Below are 12,003 nucleotides of genomic sequence, written 5' to 3' on the forward strand. Positions count from 1 at the left end.
CCAGGCAAAATACAAGGTGCTGATTATAACCTATAAACCCCTAAATGGCTTGGGCCCTGGGTATTTAAGAGAACGTCTTCTTCGTCATGAACCCCACCACCTAGTGAGATCATCAGGAGAGGTCCGTCTGCAGTTGCCACCAGCTCGTCTGGTGGCTACTCAGGGATGGGCCTTCTCCGTTTCTGCCCCGATACTTTGGAATGTGCTCCCTGCTTAAATAAGAGCCTCCCTATCTCTGACAATTAAAAAACTTTAAAGAAACATTTGTTCACCCAGGCTTTTAAATAAATACTGTTTTAATAGTTTTAACTTTGTTTTAAAATATTGGTTTAAGGTTTTAAATTGTTGTAATGTTTTAACTTTTTGCTGTCTGTCCGTTTTTAGGGAGGAGGAATTCTCTAGATAAACTTCCTACCCTCTCGCACTAAATTATAGGCGTGGGCATTGCCTCAGATTCGGAGGAGGAGGGAAGTATATTCACTCCACTCTTTCTCCTTAGGGATGTGCAAAACATTTCAGGCACAGAACGATCTGTGCCCGAAACAGCGAATTTTGGGTGATTCGGGGCCGAACCGAATCACCCACGAAAAAATCCGAGAAATTTAGGGCACAAGCAGAATCACGTGAATTTCGGGACCGAAAATTCGGGTGATTCGGAACTCCATTTTTTTGCCTTCTTTCCCTCCCTCCGTTTTGAGCTATGACGTCTATTTGAATTTCCCGCCTTTTTGCATCAGATTGACTTCAATGCAAAAAGGTTGGATGTGACGTCTGCTCGAATTTCGGGTGCCAGGGGCAAAATAGTGGGGTGGGGTGGTAGTTCCTAATGGTTGGAGGTTACCACCCCAATTGCAGAGGGATTGGGCAAAGGGCTGATTTTTGGTGAATTTCTGAAGTTTTAGTGTCTTTGGGGCAGATAGGGGCATAACGTGGGATCTGTGCCAAAAGGGTGGGGTGGGGTGGTAGTGCCTAATGGGTGGAGGCTACCACCCCAATTGCAGAGGGATTGGGCAAAGAGCTGATTTTTGATGAATTTCTGAAGTTTACGCGTCTTTAAGGTTTTCCCCGTGAAGGGTGTATCGCTTCATGTTGGGGGGGAAGGGATGTCCTAGAGTGGGGTGGGGTTGGTGGTAGTGCCGGGTTGGGGCAAGGAAGCTACCTGCATTTTTTCAAAGGATTTGGGCAGAGGGCTGATTTTTGGTTAATTGTTGAAGTTTTCGCGTCTTTAAGGTTTTTCCTCATAATAAGTTATAATGGAGCTTTCATCAGCCCCTTAAGTGCACTTAGGGGGTGCTGGGGTGGCCCAGAGCGAGTGGTGGTGTAGTGCACATAGGGTGCCAACCACCCCCATGGGTTTCTAACCCATGGGGTACAGGGTTCTGTTGTTTCTGAGGTTTTCTGAGTGTGGATTCTATGATAGCAAATGAGATTTTCAATGAGACACCATGAATCCACTCTAATTTGCTATCATAGAATCCACACTCAGAAAACCTCTGAAACAACAGAACCCTGTACCCCATGGGTTAGAAACCCATGGGGGTGGTTTGCACCCTATGTGCACTACACCACCACTCTCTCTGGGCCACCCCAGCACCCCCCAAGTGCACTTATGGGGCTGCTGAAAGCTCCATTATAACTTATGAGGGAAAACCTTAAAGACGCGTGAACTTCAACAATTCGCCAAAAATTATCCCCCTGCCCAAATCCTTTGAAAAAATTCAGGTAGCTTCCTTGCCCCTACCCAGCACTACCACCAACCCCACCCAGCACTAGGACACCCCTTTCCCCCCCGATGTGAAGCAATACACCCTTCATGGGGGGAAACCTTAAAGACGCATAAACTTCAGAAATTCACCAAAAATCAGCCCTTTGCCCAATCCCTCTGCAATTGGGGTGGTAACCTCCATCCATTATGCACTACCACCCCACCCCACTCTTTTGACCCAGATCCCACGTTATGCCCCCTATCTGCCCCAAAGACACTAAAACTTCAAAAATTCACCAAAAATCAGCCCTTTGACCAATCCCCCTGAAATTTGGGTGGTAGCCTCCACCAATTGGGCACTACCACCCCAACCCACTATTTTGCCCCTTGGATCCGTTTTTTTACCCAAATCGATTCAGATTCGGATTTAATCCGAACCCAAACCGAATCAGGGGTGATTCGGGTAGCCCATATTCGGGCACAGAACAGAACGGGGGTGATTCGGTTTGGGTCCCAAACCGAATCGCCGAAAACCCGAATTGCACACCCCTACTTTCAGCAGGAGCCAAAAGCCTGAGCTCCTCTCTGGGAGTGCACCAGACCAACAAACCCCATCCCTGCTGATCGTCTAATCTTTGGCAGCCCCTGCCTTAAATAAAAACCCACATTTAGGACACTCCTCCCCGCTTCCAGCTTGCTCCTTCTTTCCTGGCCAGACAAGTGGATTGGCCACCCAGTCCCTGGCCTCCAAATGGGACTTGTTCTCCAACTCCATCCCCTTCATTAGCTTTTCTACACCTGTTTGCAGCTGTAGAGCTGACATCATCGCTATTCCCTCTCCACCATTCAGCTGCCTCTTGGGCTGCACCCGCCCATCCCCCAGCAGCTGTTGCCCACTTCTCTGAGCCCTTCCCAACTTCTGCAAGGTAATTACCGCCCTGAGCCATTTTGGAAGGGCGGTATACAAATCAAATCAAATAAATAAATAAATACTGGGGTTGTCCTGCTGACTGGAGTCCTCTGCTTCTCTCGGCACACTGTCTTTTGACTGGGTAAACAACCCTGTCTCGCGGAGGAAGGTGGGAAACCCCAACAGTGTCATTTATTTTAACCAATGTTTTAATTTCTTTGTTGTCATTTAACTGTTTTAACTAACGTTTTTAACTTTTCTGTTTTTATTGTAAACCGCCCAGAGACGCAAATTTTGGGCAGTATAAAAATATGTTAAATAAAATGAATGAATGAATGAATGAACAATTTTTATCTCTACACAAGGAAAGGCTGATGTATACAAACCCATTTGGTTACACAAGTGCAGTGCTTAAATGCAGTGTGTGTGTGTGTGTGTGTGTGTGTGTGTGTGTGTGTGTGAGAGAGAGAGAGAGAGAGAGAGAGAGAGAGAGAGAGAGAGAGAGAGAGATCTAGCCTAAAGCTCCCCCCTCCCCAATCAGTGCTGAAACACACTGTAGCTTCCTAACTGACCTTCATTATGACTCTTACCTAATAGTGTAGTATTTAGCACATGCTCTGTCCAAGGCCATTGCTAAACATCTAGGTTTCAACACAAACACTGCATTATTAGCCACATAAACAAAAATGTATTCAGAGAGCCAGACTTTGGAGTTCAGTGGGGGAAACCCACTGCTGCATAGAGATTCAAAGAGGCTTGGATATTTTGTCCAAGAGAGGGCAGTAGTGGCATTCATAAAACACTGGCCATTTTTTACCAGATGACATCCTACAGACCTTTGCATATTGTTAAGCGGGGCTGACAGCTCCTGAAGCCGAAAATATAGAGCATATAATTTGCATATTATGTCAGTGGTATTTACATACATTGTCCATCATTTGTATGATATTTGTTCAAAGTGCCTTTCTTTAAACACACACACACACACACACACACACACACACACACAGAGAGAGAGAGAGATAATGTGCAGTATCATCATAGGATAATAGGTAGTGACCACCACTCACTCTTGCATCTTTTAAAACCAGTGAAAAGGATAGACAACAAAATCTAAGCATCATGTTTTCTCTCTCTTTGGCAGCACACTTTGCTCATGTAGCTCACATGTTCATCACCACACAGACTTAGCTTACCCATTGACATTTCCCAGTATATTGACAAATATGATTATTGCAGATGAAAAGTCTCCTCCTCTTAATAGTCAGCCAACATGTCACTTCTAAATGTCCAAATCATTCATATTGTAGACATCATGAGAAAAACTTAATAAAAGTGCATCTTCAGGGCAATGTTTCTTTACTGTCAATATAATAATGCACACATCTTTACACGAAGGTAGTGCTCCTCAGAGTGTACCATTTAAAAGCAATATGAGAAGCAGTGCTGAATCAGTTACATCACAAGCTGTCCCCTCAGCAATGATTCAGCCAATGAACTCTGCAAATGTAAGTAAGCCCTACTCACACACATTTAATGCGTGAATAATCTGTGTACTGTCTTTGCATGTACAGACCTGTATGTATGTGCAGTCATTTCACAGATGATGCTCAATTGAACTAATATTTCCTATCTGTACCCTGCAATTTAGAGGACCTGTACCCAGATTCACTTTTTTAAATTAATGCATTTACAACCATTTGCACAGCATGCACCTTTATGCACATACAACATAATAAGGCCTTTCACATGAGCATCTGGGGTGGTTTCACATGAGCATCTGGGTGGGTGGGTAAAGGGTTCCTACCCTGTTTCTCACAGACAAGCAGAACCTTCATTTGGCTCTGGAACCCAGCACACACATGAGTAATGCAGCTGCAATATCTGTTTTGAAATCCAGGAGTTGGATCCTCCGAGGATTGAAAGAGCTATCCCAGAATGCATTGCGCTGGCTGAAGACAAGAGATTCCCCATTACAGCATCAGCCGCCCTCTGACTGGCCACAAAGGGGCCCAGCCCTATTGAAGGCATTGCTAGGAAAGGACCATAGAGTGTGCTTTGCAGAGTGGCATATTCACAGATAGCAGCCCCTCTAGCCACAGCTTTCTCTTGTAAACATGGCATGCGGTTACTGGGAGCTGCTGCAAAAGGGAAATGCTAACACATGATCAAACTCCAAGATAGGATGGCTCCATTATTCATCCTACCTTGGTAAAGAACACGGTAATAAAATCTGACTCCCCACATTTGTGTGTGCTTGGTTGATGGGATTCCCATGGGTTCTCGTGAGCAGTAATAGCTGAGCTTATTACCTTCTACTGTCTTATTGATGGTCATATGAATGGGGCTAATGTCTGAACAAGGCTGCAGTCAGGGGCTAGCTGGGCAATGAACAGAGTTTGTAAACTCAAGGCTGGGATGTTAATATTGATAGGATCAAGTCTAGGGTAGAATTGGGTCCAGAGAGGAGACAAAGCACAAAGCATAACAAAGCAAGGCAGGAGTAGAGCAGGATCATGTCAGGGATCAATGTGGCAGACAGACAGAAGACAAGAAAATGGGCAAGAGTGGGAGGCTGACCACTACATCTTTTATTTTTCTCTTCCTTTCCCTCCCTCCCAATTTGCTTTTTAAATATGTGTTGGTTTTAAGTCTTGTTTTATTTTTAACATATATTATTTTAATAACTACATACCCACATTTAAAATAAAAGGTTGGGAACAGAAATCCATGCTAAGCACTGATAACAGGCTAACGAAAAGTCTCAAAGAACAGTAGAAGAGAGAAGGTAAAAGAGGGAGAGAAAGTAGAAGAGAGAAGGTAAAAGAGGGAGAGGTCTAAGTACTGGCAGACAAAAAGCTAAGGCGGAAAAGCTCCCTGTGAGGCAATGAAGCTGCTCAACCACAGGGGGCTGGTTTGGACATGCTGACTTTTCAATCAGCCAAAGTGATTAAAAGGAGGACATGCCGAGCACATGCCCATCATCACGCCTTTCACAGCATCCCAATGCTCTCTCTCTGCCTATCCCTTTATCGCATGGGGAAGGAGGTGTTTTTCCAAATGGCCACTCTACATGTGCTTTAAATACTAGCTTAAACTTGTATTTGAGGCACATGCAAAGCTGCCATTTGGATGAACAGTTTATCCCATGTGACAAAAAGATGTGCTGGGAGCAAAGCTGCCATTTGGACGTCACAAAAGAGATGTAACAATAGGTACGCACTAGGCCCGTTCTTTTGTGCGAGCCAGGGAGGTATTATCCAAACCAGCTCAAAAGGTTTAATCGTCCTTTTCCTGCTTCATTCTGAAGGGGGTGCTGGGAGGCCAAGGACAATGGGGCCAGAACAGCCAAGTCAGCTCAAGCCCTCAAGGCTTGAGACCATAGTATCTGTCAAATCACATCTGCCCATGAATCTGAATGAATGAATCTGCCAGGGTCCTTTCCTTTTCCTCACAGGCCCTGAGTCCCACCATTGGCTCAGAAGAAGCAGTTAGCAGGGGACAGGGATGGGGTCTTTTTGTAGTGGCCCCCCATCATTGGAGTGTTCTCCCATATGGGTGGATTGGAGTTTTGCCAATCCACTTCCTTGATGAGTTTTTAAAATAGCCTGAAAATGCCTCTTCTGAGAGGCATTTTGAATATGGTTTTCATCTATTTCCCAGTTTTAATCAATGTTAGCCTTTGTATCATTGCTTTTCATTTTTGTTGCTGCTTCAATTGTCAATATTTATTGTGTATTCTTGTTTTTATTGTAAGCTTCCTTGAGCAACAGTGTTCTGGAGAGGTGGGGTAGAAATGTTTTAAATCAGTCAATAATAATTTCAAGTCAGCAGGACAAGGATGAGAAATGGAAAATACCATCAGGCATTTTAGAGAAGAAGAAGAAGAAGTTACTTCAAGATTGTGGTAATATCCATACTTCATTAAGAATGTGGATATTTTTCTCCCATCAGCTTACCTTCTGATAAAATCTGATTTGACTTCCACCCAGAAAATAATATGAACGACAATTTTAATTACATACATGACTACCCATTTTTGAATTCTTATCTCTCTCTGAAAAGGAGTAAAACAAAGAAGAAAGGTATCAGATATAAAGGCTCGCTCCTTTGGGAAACAGTCATATTGTTCGAGACTATTTTCCCTGCGGCAAACAATTTCATTTGATTGTTTTCAGTGATGCACCTCTTTTTAGCAATGGCAATCAATCACTATCAGGTGTTCCAAGGCCAAATTGCTGTGTGATGAGTGCTTCAGACCAATGAAGATTGAATTGAGACCACCAAACTCATATTAAAGTGACCAGGCTTCAATTCACTATTCTGTCTTCTTGAAGAGAATTACACATGATCCAAACCACTGACTTTTGAACCAGATAGGTCTGTTTTTCTTTTCAATGTAGACTGCTGCTTAGTGCATCAATAAAAATGTTCTTTTTAGTTTAAATCCTAAACTAAAAATAACATTTTTATTGATGCACTAAGCAGCAGTCTAAATTTATGTCTGATGGATATTTAGGGGTGTGAATGAACCAAGCCACAATGAACCAGGTCAGTTTGATGGTTTGATCGCAAATCGAACCAGCCTCCCGGAGAGGCAGTTCAGTCTGCAGCGGAACCAGACCATGCCTGGTACATTGTGGACCACTTTGACCGACAAGCTATGCTTGTAAAGGGGAATCCTGTGAGGGGAATCTTTACAAGCAAAGGGGAATCCTGCCTTTAAAAGGCTTCTAAAGGGCAGCTGGGTTGGGGGGCAGTGAGAGGGCACCTTTAAAAGTAGGTGCTTACCAATCCTTCAGCAGTGGCAGCGCAGTTCCAGTCTCCACTGGTGTGTGGGTGGCCACTCAAATGGCCTTCACGCATCTACGGTCATGCAAATGGCCTCCATGCACCTGCAAAGGCCGAATTGCGCCACCGCTGCTGCGGCATCCATAAGCACCTATTTTTAAAGGTGCCCTCTCATTGCCCCCAACCTGCCCTTAGAAGCCTTTTAAAGCTGCCTTTGTACATAGGGGGGCTGCCTTTGTACATAGTCCAGAAACTACAATTGGTACAGAATGCGGCAGCCAGATTGGTCTCTGGGACAACATGGAGGGACCACATAACACCAGTTTTGAAAGAACTGTACTGGCTGTGATATGTTTCCGGGTGAAATACGAAGTACTGGTTCTTACCTATAAAGCCCTTAATGGCTTAGGTCCAGGCTATCTAAGGGAGCGCCTCCTGTGTCATAAACCCTGCCATATGTTATGATCTTCTGGAGAGGTCCAGTTATGGATGCCACCGGCTGGTTTGGTGGAGACACATGACCAGGCTTTCTCTGTGGCTGCCCCAGGGCTTTGGAATATGCTCCCTACTGAAATAAGAGCATCTCCTTCTCGGTTTGTTTTCAGGAAGAACCTCAAGACTCTCCTGTTTTCGCAGGCTTTTAATCAGAATTAATTTTAACAATTTTAAAACTTGTTTTTAATATTTATTTTATTCTATTATTATGTATTTTGTAACTTTTAAATATTTTACATTTTGTACACCGCCTAGAGATGTAAATATCAGGCACTATAGAAATATGATAAATAAATAGACCCTTGCTTGTAAATGGGAATCTTCATTGGATTCCCCTTTGCAAACATAGCCCCTCAGATTGTTGAACCAGGTCGAACCAGGTTGATCTAACGGACCAGCCCAGCCAGCTCAACTGAACTGGTTTGCGGACCAGTGGTTTGGTCCAAATTTGAACCAAATCGCAAAAATTGCTCCATGTACACCCCTAGTAATATTTGATTAAAATTAGACGACTAAAGTATTAATCATTTTTGAATTGTTTTTATATTGTTTTTAGCATTGTTTTAATTGTGGGTTTATGTCTTTTGTTGTACACTGCCCAGAGCCTCTGGATGAAGCGGTTTAGAAATGAAATGAAAGAAAGGAAGGAAGGAAGGAAGCAAGCAAGCAAGCAAGCAAGCTCAAGGGTGATGGGACAGGGGAAGAAGGGAAATGACAATCCCATGAGGGATTACAGAGACTTTTAAAATGGAGTTCATTTGTCTTTGTTATCCCAGATTTTGATTTCAACAACAACAACAACAATGCAAGGCTCTAGTGTCCTATTTCAAAAAAGGATGCAGGTGTTCATATGGCAGGAATGACAATATGGGAATACAGGCTCACATCCTGACTAAGGAAGCACCGATGCAACACTATAATCTCCTCTTCCTTCCGCTGCTGCCTGCACCACCTGAATATATGTTGCTGAGGCCCAGGGACATATTTTTCAGTGTCACATGCAACTGCGGAAAGAAGGAGAGATAATTTTCCCTTAGTCTGTAATACCTTTGCACCAGTGCAGTGTGAGTCAAGATGTCAGCCACTGTATTTGTAATGATTCATGATCTATCTCATTAATTTCTGAAGGTCTGAATGATCATCTCTCTCACTGAGAACTCCAGTGTACTGCACTCAAAGACATTTCATTGCAAATTTCTTTCACTGAGATAATTGCTGTTTAGGAAATCACAAATCTACTGTGTCCTGTGAAGTGTAGTGTGTATCTGTTCCAAGGACAATTGGACAGCTACTTGACATACCTGTTGAGCACGTCACACATTATGATGATCTCATAGGGTAAGGTAACGGGGTGGGTGGGGTGCAAGGACATTTCACCTGCCTTGCCGGGACTCACCAACTGTCTCCTTTGTCTCCTGTGGAACTCCAGCCCAGATGGGGAGTAGCCTGCTTGTCTGTTGCCAAGTTCCAGCTGGCTGGCTGCCAGCCTCCCAGACTGAACTGCACCACCTGTCGCTTGTCCTGGGAGCTGATTGTGGGAGGAGCAGCTTTCGGGGCTTGCAGGCTTAAAAACCAGGAGGCTCACCAAAGGTGTAGCCATCGGTCCACATGTAAGTGGCTCTGAAGCTGGCCACCAAAAGGGGCCGGGCCTTTGAGGATAGGACTGAGGGCTGGGGGGTTAGGGTTGTGCCAGGCCTTTTGCAAGTATGTGTTTGGGCTCTCTTGAGTGGGATGGTGCTGGGGGTGCACCCAGCAGTTCTGGGGCAGCTATTACTGTAGTGGTGGGGAATAGAAGAATTGGCGCTGGCAGAGCAGCTGCCCGTTACAGGGGAAGGGAAATCAGTAATTTAGTAACTGTTTCCACTTCCAACCGCTATGTCAACTCTCAGGCCTCGGCGAGCAGCCCCAACGACCCACAGAGTCTGGCCTTGCTCCTTTGTAATGTCAGGTCAGTTCAGAATAAGACCAAAATTGTCCACATTTTGATCGTGGATGAGGGAGCTGGCCTGGCATGTATAACTGAGACCTGGTCGGGGGAGGCGAGTGGTCCAGTGTGGGCTCAGCTTCTCCCTCCAGGTTACTCTGCCATGGAACAGGCCAGGGGAAGTGAGGGTGTGTGTGGAGTGGCTGTGGTCCATAAGAATACCATTTCCCTTACCAGGGCCCCTGTGAGACAGTTGACTTATATTGAGTGCATATTTTTGAGGCTGGGGACTAGAGATAGATTAGAGATTCTGTCGGTGTACCGTCCACCCCGCTGCCCAACTGACCCCCTGACTGAGTTGATGGAGCTGGTCGTGGAGTTGGTGTTGGAGTCTCCTAGACTTTTGGTGCTGGGCGACTTCAATATCCACTTTGGGACTGGCTTGTCTGGTGTGGCTCAGGAGTTCATAGCGGCCATGACAACTATGGTTCAATCCCAACTAGTTTCAGGACCAACTCATGTTGCCGGCCACACACTTGATTTGTTCTTTTGTTCAGATCAGGGGGGTGTTCTGTGGGTGGGGGGTCAGGTGGTTTCCCCATTGTCATGGATGGACCACTACCTGGTTAAGGTTGGTTTCACAGCTACAATCCACCCCACTGCAGGGGTTGTGGACCGATTAGGATGGGCCATCCAAAAAGGCTGCTGGACCCAGTATGATTTCAAAAGACCTTGGAGGATTTTGATGTCGGTGTGGCTGGTGATTCTGTTGATGCTCTGGTGGGAACCTGGAACAGGGTTCAAGGCAGTAGACCTGATTGCTCCTAAGCTTCAAAAATGGCCCCTTGGTATAGTGAGGAGTTGTAGGGGCTGAAGCAGTAGGCACAACGGCTCCAACACAAGTGGAGGAGAACATGGTTCCAATCTGACAGAATGCAGCATGTGACCCATTTGAAGACTTATGCAATAGCGGTGCATGCAGCTCCATGAAGCATGGAGCAAGGCAAAGGGATCTGGGGCTGGAAATTGTTGTTCCGGCCTCTGGGGATCCCTCAATGCAAAATATGGCATGTGCGTTGCATTGGGGATTCCCCCCTCAGACGGTGCCATTTCCACAGCCCAAGGAGTCACACGATACCCACCCTTAAGCTTAGCCAAAACCTGGGTTTGTTAAGGGGATTAGACAGGTGGGGAGCAAAGGGATCCACAAGGATCCCACCGCTTCTCACAACCAGCCTAACCCTGCCTGGGGCAGCCCAGGTAGGCTTGAGCTGATCATGAGAACAGCCTCCTTAAGTTTTAATTGTCTGTCTGTCTTTACAGTACTAATTTAGCAATAAGGGCTACCCTATGGATTCATAAAACTTTCAATAAATATATGCCTGCCTCAGTCTATCAAATCTCAACATAAGCTAAGTGAAGCTTCATTGCCTTCTGTGAGATGCACAACACAATTCATATAGGTTTACTTTGAAGCAGGTCTCAGTGGCTGATGTCCTGTCTAATTGAGTGTACTGGTAGTGAAGGGCTGCAAGGTTCCAGTGGAGGCTTGCATGGAACTTGTTCGCTGTAGTGCACGTGGGTAAAATGACCTTACTCTGCCTGCCCTCTGGAAGCACTCTGGAACAGAAGAAATATGCCCATTGCCCATGACCCACAGGAATGTGCTTCCTCTCTTCCAGAGTGTTATCAGAGCATGGCCAGAGTAGGGACATTTCATCTGCCTGCACAACAGAAGTTGCATGCAAACCCCAATCACACCCCCACAGTTCCTCGTTATGTCAGCCACTGTTGTCAGCCACTGTTTTTAATGAGGCTTACTTCTTAGTAAGTGTGTTTAGGACTGCAGCCTGAATTGCCATGAAGGTTTTGTTGTTTCCAGTTGTCTTTGTTGCTTCCAGTCGTCTCAGACTCTTGCATTCTGTTTGATCTAAGTGGCCTGAGGGCTTTTTGGCTATGTTGAGTAATATGCTAAATACAAGGGGAATTGAAACTACATGGGCTTTGTGTCCAGATGGTTTGGTTAGAGCATGCTTTAATTGTACATACTCTTATTGATCACTATTGTCAAATGTGCCTCCTAAGATTTCTCTGAAATCTGCGAGCTTTACTTTTGCACCACATGGTAAAACTGTTTTTTAAAGCCCTTTAAGTATTCATTGACTTCTCTTTGCAGAT

General features: G+C 45.1%; 1 protein-coding gene and 1 long non-coding RNA gene across 11 annotated transcripts in view; one reads left to right on the top strand and one right to left on the bottom strand.

The window, feature by feature from the left end:
* The window catches only part of LOC128333587 (uncharacterized), a 110,084-nt gene extending 100,960 nt beyond the window's left edge, over positions 1-9,124 (top strand). For both annotated transcript variants that reach the window (XR_008310979.1, XR_008310981.1), the window contains one exon: positions 8,504-9,124. This is a non-coding gene — a long non-coding RNA (uncharacterized LOC128333587). The remainder of the gene's footprint in view (positions 1-8,503) is intronic.
* The window catches only part of CCDC141 (coiled-coil domain containing 141), a 219,678-nt gene that overhangs the window by 147,687 nt on the left and 59,988 nt on the right, over positions 1-12,003 (bottom strand). The gene's annotated exons all lie outside the window — the stretch shown is intronic.

The sequence above is a fragment of the Hemicordylus capensis genome, chromosome 1, assembly GCF_027244095.1.
Source record: "Hemicordylus capensis ecotype Gifberg chromosome 1, rHemCap1.1.pri, whole genome shotgun sequence".
NCBI classification, from domain to species: domain Eukaryota; kingdom Metazoa; phylum Chordata; class Lepidosauria; order Squamata; family Cordylidae; genus Hemicordylus; species Hemicordylus capensis.